Source organism: Somniosus microcephalus, chromosome 28 (genome assembly GCF_052327205.1).
Source record: "Somniosus microcephalus isolate GS21.2 chromosome 28, FLI_Smic_1.0, whole genome shotgun sequence".
NCBI lineage: Eukaryota > Metazoa > Chordata > Chondrichthyes > Squaliformes > Somniosidae > Somniosus > Somniosus microcephalus.
Genome location: NC_141014.1, coordinates 21,816,048 through 21,824,744, shown reverse-complemented (window position 1 = coordinate 21,824,744; position 8,697 = coordinate 21,816,048). Strand labels below are relative to the sequence as shown.

At 45.7% G+C, this 8,697-nt stretch overlaps 1 pseudogene; it reads right to left on the bottom strand.

The window, feature by feature from the left end:
* Positions 1-324: 324 nt before the first annotated feature.
* LOC147099432 (tumor necrosis factor ligand superfamily member 13B pseudogene) lies at positions 325-2,896 on the bottom strand (annotated as a pseudogene).
* Positions 2,897-8,697: the final 5,801 nt, after the last annotated feature.

Below are 8,697 nucleotides of genomic sequence, written 5' to 3'. Positions count from 1 at the left end.
AGACCTGTTTGAGTTATACGTTTAAGTCTTTGTGTTAATTGTTCAATACAATACACATACTTAACAACGACCATCTTAAGTGCTCTCAGTGGATGTCCTGTTCCAAAAATCTATTTAATATTTGGTCCAAAGGTATCAGATATTAAACCGATAAGGACAGATTTTTTCAAAAATAAACTTTACTCCTTTGATCAAGCAAACATATACACAGTCCAAAAACCTTTCTGTACAGTACAAAGTCATGTCATAATTTACAAGTCACTTTCTGTGATAGACGTTATCAGGTAATGTTCACACTAATATATTTGTCCATACATTCATACATCTGGTTTCTACGTAAACATTTAATTCAAAAAGATGCTACATTTACATGTAGGTTTTCAAACACACAATTACATTTATAGCGAAGAAAGGAGGGCGTTAGATTGTGCCTGTTCCCCATATTACCCTTGTGACAGTTGCACCAAGCTTCTTGTCATCCTTCAATATGTAGTCCTATACAATGGAAGGTGCATGTCTGAAACACCCAGTCTCAAAAGGTCCTTGCTCTGGAAAAGCAGCAAGCTTCAGGCAGACCAAAGGATGTCCCGGTGAAATACTACAGGGCACATTAATTAATGCTGTTTTAATAGCCACACTAACTTGAGTGTCCAAATACTGTCAGTAGTTCCGGCCTTTGTTGTCCCTCCCTGCAGTCTGCAGGAAGAATTTTAAGGCTCCAAAGTTGTTGGTTGTGATGATGCCGCTGCATTGCTTGCTCTGCTGAGCATGGGTGAGCCCTGAGAGTTGGTGCTGTTTTCCTATCTGTGCTGGGTTCTGTGGAGTCTGCACTTTTTCTGCTCCTGGTTTCCCAGAATTGGTGGATGCTGGTTGCCTTGACACTGGCGCTGGGCTGCCTTTTCGAGGATTTTTCTCTCTCGATTCCTCTTCCCCTTCAGAGGAGGAGCTAACATTTTCCTGTTGAGACCCCATTCATCGAATGCACTTGGTCTGTGGATATTTCTTTCCCACTGGACTTCTGCTTTGTACCCTTACTGCTTACCACTTAGCATTCTCCAGTGCTATCCTCTGCTGGCGCCACCACCACAAACTCCAGCTGCTTCAGGGAAACGCTTGGGTGTTGTGCTCTGGCAGTTCATGATGTTGTCATGGTGGCTTTATCCTCTTATATATTTTCCTCTTCGGGTTTATGTTGCTGCTTGTCACTGGCGGCTCTGGCCTCACTTGGTTATGTTGGACCTCAGTCGGTGTCTCCTTTCAGAGTTTTGTCTCACCCTGCACGTAAGACAGGCTTTTGTTTCGGGCAGGATCTCTATAGAGCTTTCTTATAGTCTTTGGCAGGATGTCCTCCTGCTTGTAGGTTCTGCAAACCATAGAGATGCAGGATGCTGCGTTGTGTCATGGCTTCCTGCAGGTGTGACATATTCTGGGCTGCCCGCAATATATCATGTATCCTTGACTTCCTCCAAATGCAAATCAGGAGGGGATGCAGTGCAGGATGATTCCATTCATATCCATTCTCAGATTTGCTTTAGCCTGTCTGTTACCGATAACAAATAAAATATTATGAAAACCTGAGTAGTAATTCTATTTTCAGCTGTTCTTTTCATGCTCCTGTTTGCACAGAGAAAGGAGAAATTGGTTTGTCTTTCACAAATAAAACATTTTTGCAGCCATTTTTCCACCACAGTAAACCAAGAAGGAGTTGATATTGATGGAACTTTCTCTTTAAAGTTAGACGCACTTTGCCTCTAGGACTTTGGACAACATTTATAGCAGTTTTATCGCTCCAAAGAATGTCCCATCGCCATTTAACGCAATTTGTGCTTGTATTCGTGGTATTACAAGTTCAAGCTCATCTCCCACTTCAAGTTTTGCAATCCCAGCAGTGAAGCAAGAATTATTTGGACAGCAGGCAGACATGTTTTGGATACACCGAAATAGGATTACGGTGTGTGGCTCATTCCCAACAACACTGGCCTTTTTCCTTTTTATTAAATGCCCCATTGTGAAAGTATTATCCCTATACCACACTTGACTGTACACCAGAAAGTAACCAGCTTCTTTCACAGAGATCTTATTCTCTTTTTTGTCAAGAGCGCTTCCCTTTTTCAAACTGAGAATCCACGGGACAGTTGTCTCCTCCACAGGGTTCTGATTTGAAACCGATCTTCGTTCAGCTTGGCAGGTTTGTTGTGGCCTTCCCAGGATACATTTTTTACAATTATTTGTTCTTACAACTGGCCTTTGGTCATTTGTAGCAATCAGTTGCACGCAGGACTGCTGAACTTGTTCAGGAAGTGATCTGCTGCCTCTAAATTTTGCTTTTTCGCCTCTTGAGTTCTCCTCGTTGTACAGCTTTTTCTTGAGAAATTCACTGACCTGATTTACCGAACTGCTCCAATTGGCTGCTTGTTCTTTGGTTCCTTTTGCCAGGGCTTCCAAACGATCCAGTTGGAATTTGTAAGTCTCCAGCTCCTCTCTCATCGATGAGATTTCTGCTTTAAGTGCAAGGACCTGGTGCAAAGCAACTGCTGCTACATAAGCCGACATCAGGGCTGCTGAAGTGAAGACACAGGCTGAGTAGAGCCAACATCTGTGTTGTATGTCGAAGCCTGTCTTTTCTTGGTCTGTGTTCATCTTCATCACAAAGTCCGCTTTATAACGGAACTGGTGCAATAAACCATCCAAAACAAGAGTGCCACTTCCTGTCAGCTGCTGTTTGTAAGACCTGTACATTCTCAGTGCTTCTCTTTCATTTCAACTTTATAATCTGACAGGTCTTTTGTTTTTAATCTGCTGCCGCCTGCAAGCAAATATAACAATTCAAATTCTGAAACTAAACATTATGATAGCATAACTGACTTAGATACAATCAGAACAGAGAGGGCAAGGGGGAAAACACATCTTTACATCTCGTTTGCCCTCCTGCCATTAAGTCAGATTGACTGTATCTAAAATGTATAAATGTCAACTATCAATGTGAAGTTTTAACTTTAAAAGATCACCTTAAACGAAGTTTATTTTCTGTTCCCTGGCTTCATCCATTTCCATATTGCCAACAGTTTACCAACCAGATGGAAGCTTGTATCTGTCTCTGCATCAATCGGAAACTGGAGAGGAATTAAACCCTTTTTTAACCAGTTACATGTTTTTGCAGGGCTTGAGTAACATTGCAACAGGCAATCAGTGAAAAGGTTGAGCTGTGATTTGATTCCAAGCCCACAACCAGCAGCATGAATCAAATTCGATTGCCACCTTATTAGCCAATCAGCAGCTTTCATGTAAACACTCGCCAGCGGCACAGATAATAAAGAAAAAAATCTACAAATACCAGACATTGCAAATAAATACAGAAGACGGGTAATGGGTTAAAGCGTAAAGCGAAAAGACAAGTTAACCTTTCCAATATGTCACATACACAAGATCACAAGGTAATTATGGACGAGGAAGGCCATTCAGTCCGCCTGGGTTCATCCACCCACTGTAGCATCGAACTGTTTCTTAAATTATTCCAGGGTTTTCGCCTCTAGTACCTTATCAGGAAGTTTATTCCACATGTTGACCACTGTTTTTGTGAAGAAGAATTTCCTGATATAAGTCCTAAAATTATCTTTTACTGGTTTGAACATGTGTCCCCGAGCTCTACGTTTAATTTGACATAATATTTCCGGTTAACCTTTTCTATACTCTTAACAATCTTATATATGTCTATAATAAGATCATCTCTCCGATGCCTGCTTTCCCAAAAGCCCAAGTTTCTCCCAACTTTCCTCCTAACTCAGGCTCCTGATGCTGGGAGATCAGCCTAGTGGCTCTTCTCTGCACTGCACTGCAGTTAAATGTCTTCCTTACTTCTTGACAACTGGACACAATATTCAAGGTGTGGTCTGACCAAAGCACAACAGCAACAAATTGTCTTTATATAGCACCTTTAACATAGTTAAACGTCCCAAGGTGCTTCACAGAAGCGTTATAAAACAAAATTTGACACCAAGCCACATAAGGAGATATGTACAAAGACTCCTAGGTCTCTTTCAGCTTCTTCATTAGCTATTTGAACACCATTCATGGGGTGCGTGTTTTTTCTATATGAATCACTTTAAAATCTTCTGCGTTAAATTTCATCTGCTATTATTCTGCCCACTTAAATTTTACAAGGAGATTGTTCAAAGGTTTTTTAGAAAGGACAGCGGTTTAAAGAAAGTTGTAAGGAGATTTTGAGGCAGTTCTGCAAAGAGCAGAGAGAATGTTCAGAGTAAAAGTTGGAAAAGGAAGAAATGTTGTGTTTAATGGAACAAGTAAACCTGCGAAGTATACCACGGCTGGAAGTCTCTGAGCGTGCATGGTTAGTTAAACTGGAGAAAGAGAATGAAAGAAGGAAACACTGGCCATGGATGGCAACTTGTCACAGGTGTCCCCAAAAGGAAAAGCTGAGCATCCCAGAGGAACATAGAATTCCCCAAAACTGCAGCAAAAGAAGCTGCATTTCTTCTCAACAACTTGAGAAAGTACATAAAGCCAAGACTAACTATGATGAACATTTCCCAACTTTCTGTTGCCACCTTTCCCTCTCCTGCAGGTTCTCCTGTCTGTCTGCCCTCAAAGTGCAGCGCCTTTCCCTTCACGTATGCTCAGAGTTTTCAGTGCTGTTGCCTCTCCGCCATGAGTACATGCAAGCCATGGTGATGAGACATGGAGATGCATTGTCCCTTTAAATGAAATGTCCTTGAAGACTAGCTGCATCCTGTGTGTCAGGCAGTGTGGGTGGCCAGAGTCATTTCCAGTAAAGAAAGTGCTTGAGGTTGCCCTTTGCACAAGTGAGTTTTTCATATCGCAGATGCTGACAGAGAAAGAATATGATATACCACCCTCTAAACAGAAGAACATAAGAAATAGGAGCAGGAGTCGGCCATTTGGCCCTTCGAGCCTGCTCTGCCATTCAGTAAGATCATGGCTGATCTTCTACCTCATCTCCACTTTCCTGCACTATCCCCATATCCCTTGATTCCCTTAATATCCAAGATTCTATCGATCTCTGCCTTGAATATACTCAACGACTGAGCCTCCACAGCCCTCTGGAGTAGAGAATTCCAAAGATTCATCACCCTCTGAGTGAAGAAATTTCTCCTCTTCTCAGTCCTAAGTGGCCGACCCCTTATTCTGAGACTGTGACCCCTGGTTCTAGATTCCCCAGACAGGGGGAAACATCCTCCCTGCATCTACCCTGTCAAGCCCTGTAAGAATTTTGTATGTTTCAATGAGATCTCCTCTAATTCTTCTAAACTCTAGAGAATATAGGCCTAGTCTACTCAATCTCTCCTTATAGGACAATCCCCCCATCCCAGGAACCAGTCCAGTGACACTTTGTTGTACTCCCTCTATGACAAGTATATCCTTCCTTGGATAAGGAGACCACAACTGTACACAATAATCCAGGTTTGGTTTCACCAGGACCCTATATAATAGCAGTAAGACGTCTTTACTCTTATACTCAAGTCCTCTTGTAATAAAGGCCAACATACCATTTGCTTTCCCAATTGCTTGTTGTACCTGCATGTTAACTTTCAGTGATTAGTGTACAAGGACACCCAGGTCTCTCTGAACACCAACATTTCCCAATCTCTCACCATTTAAAAAATACTCTCTCTTTCTATTTTTCCTACTAAAGGGGCATCCCGCCCTCAGTGCCCAACAATCTTGCTCCTATGGCCTTGAGTTCTACCAAAAGGATCTCCAGGGATGTGTTGGAGAAAGCTGTTGACACCCCCCGGGGCTGCTGCTGTTTCTTAGAGAAATGTGATGTTCCCCTTTAACTGGCTGCAGCCTCTTAATGGCTGCTCAGAATGTATTTTCTACTCTCCCAATGGGGGCAAACCCGAGAAGAGCAGTATTAACACAAAGGAGGACACCTGGAGGGAACTGTCGTGGGTTAACAGCGGATTCACATTAGTGGGCGATATTTCCCTCTGCCACTAACCTGCCAATGTAAGGGAAATCGAAGCCGCTACAACAGAACCAGAGTTATTCGGTACAGCCTCCACCGCATAAAACGGGCACGTTCCTGCTAACGCGATCTGCCCGCTATGTGCGGTGGCATCCGTTGGGGTCCCCTAATAACGTCGTCTAAGAACGGAAAGCCCTAAACAGAAAAGATTGAGTTGCTGCTGCTTCCTCGCCCTAATGTATCTCCGAGCCACGTGGTATTTATGCCAGTATCGGCTACACGGTCTTAATTCCACTCAGCGGGACCCCTTTAAATAATAAATTATGAAACTGACCCACCCTGGTCAATTTCAAAGTTCTTGACATGCTTCCTGTTTGTGAACTCTTAATAAGGGGGTAACTCACATACCTGAAAAGAGAGCTACAGGGCAAACGGCAGTGGGTGTGGACAGGGACAGACAGAAGGTGACCCCGAGCAACTGCTTGAACTGCCCAAAATAGCCGACCTGTTTAACACGATTTATTACAGTTTGTAATTGACGCCTATGGTAATGGAAAATGGGTAGCACCATTTGCCCGATATAGGCAGCTGTCTGCTATAAACGGGAACAGTGTAAGTAGTGGGGACTGTACTCACCAGTACAAACAGAGGGGATTTTTCACAGTCAGCAACCAGCATGCTCACCAAGTATCACCAACCCACCAGGTAAGGCCTCACAGCGTCGGCGGGAAACTCGAGTGTCAGAGCGGGGCTATAAAAGGCCCCAGAGACCAGGTAAGGCCTCACAGCGTCGGCGGGAAACTCGAGCGGCAGAGCGGGGCTATAAAAGGCTCCAGAGACCAGGTAAGGCCTCACAGTGTCGGTGGGAAACTCGAGCGGCAGAGCGGGGCTATAAAAGTCCCCAGACACCAGGTAAGGCCTCAGTGCGTCGGCGGGAAACTTGAGCGGCAGAGCGGGGCTATAAAAGGCCCCAGAGACCAGGTAAGGCCTCACAGCGTCGGCGGGAAACTCGAGCGGCAGAGCGGGGCTATAAAAGGCCCCAGAGACCAGGTAAGGCCTCACAGCGTCGGCGGGAAACTCGAGCGGCAGAGCGGGGCTATAAAAGGCCCCAGAGACCAGGTAAGGCCTCACAGCGTCGGCGGGAAACTCGAGCGGCAGAGCGGGGCTATAAAAGACCCCAGAGACCAGGTAAGGCCTCAGTGCGTCGGCGGGAAACTCAAGAGGCAGAGCAGGGCTATAAAAGTCCCCAGAGACCAGGTAAGGCCTCAGTGCGTCGGCGGGAAACTCGAGCAGCAGAGCGGGGCTATAAAAGGCCCCAGAGACCAGGTAAGGCCTCACAGCATCAGCGGGAAACTCGAGCGGCAGAGCGGGGCTATAAAAGGCCCAGAGACCAGGTAAGGCCTCACAGCGTCAGCGGGAAACTCGAGCAGCAGAGCGGGGCTATAAAAGGCCCAGAGACCAGGTAAGGCCTCACAGCGTCGGCGGGAAACTCGAGCGGCAGAGCGGGGTATAAAAGCCCCAGAGACCAGGTAAGGCCTCAGTGCGTCGGCGGGTGTTTCAGCGGCAGCAACGGGGCTATAAAAGTCTCCAGAGACCAGGTAAGGCGTACCAGTCTCCAGTCTGGGAACTCGGAGGGAAGGAGAGAGGTAAAAAGTAATCCAAGTGTGACGTCACCAGAAAGCGGGTAAGTGATTGGTTGGTAAGTATTTCTCTCTTTTTAAGCTTAAATCTCTTTGGTTTATAGTTTCTAAGGTGTGATATTCACCATCTAGAATCGGGGCAGAGGGTATTTAAGAATAATATTAATAAATTTAATTAATTACATAGAATGGGAGATCAGGTGATGTGTTGCTGCTGCAATATGTGGGAGCTGGTGGACACCATTGATGCTCACGGTGATCACATTTGCAGTAAGTGTTGGCTGCTCGAGGAATTCCGGCTCCGTGTTGAAGAGCTCGAGTCCGAGCTTCAAACACTGAGACACATCAGGGAGGGGGAGAGTTACCTGGACTCTGTGTATCACGAGGTATTCACACCAATTAGATTAATTAATTCAGATGTAGTCCGTGGCCAGTGTCAGGATGGTGTGACTAGAAGTGAGGCAGGTACGGGGATCCAGGAGGTAGTGTTGGAGGAGCCGCAGCCCTTGCACTTGTCCAACAGGTTCGAGGCTCTTACTCCCTGTGAGGATGGGAACAGGGACTGCGGGGAGGATGAGCAACCTGGCCACAGCACCGTGGAGCGGGGGGCCATTCAAGTGGGGGGAGTTAAAAGAAATGTTGTAGTGGTAGGGGATAGTATCATTAGGGGGATAGATAGAGTTCTTTGCAGCCGAGAGCGAGAGTCCCGAAGGCTGTGTTGCCTGCCCGGTGCCAGGGTTAAGGACATCTCCTCTGGACTGGAGAGAAACTTGGAGTGGGAGGGGGAGGATCCAGTTGTCGTGGTCCATGTTGGTACCAACGACATAGATAGGACAAGGAAGGAGGTTCTGCTGAGGGAGTTTGAGCAGCTAGGGGCCAAATTAAAAAGCAGAACCACAAGGGTAATAATTATTACCTGAGCCACGAGCGAATTTGGCTAGGACAAATAAAATTAGGGAGTTAAATGCGTGGCTCAAAGACTGGTGTGGGAGAAATGGGTTTTGCTTCCTGGGACACTGGCACCAGTACTGGGGCAGGAGGGAGCTGTTCCGTTGGGACGGTCTTCACTTGGCCAGTGCTGGGACTAGAGTCCTGGCGGATCATATAACT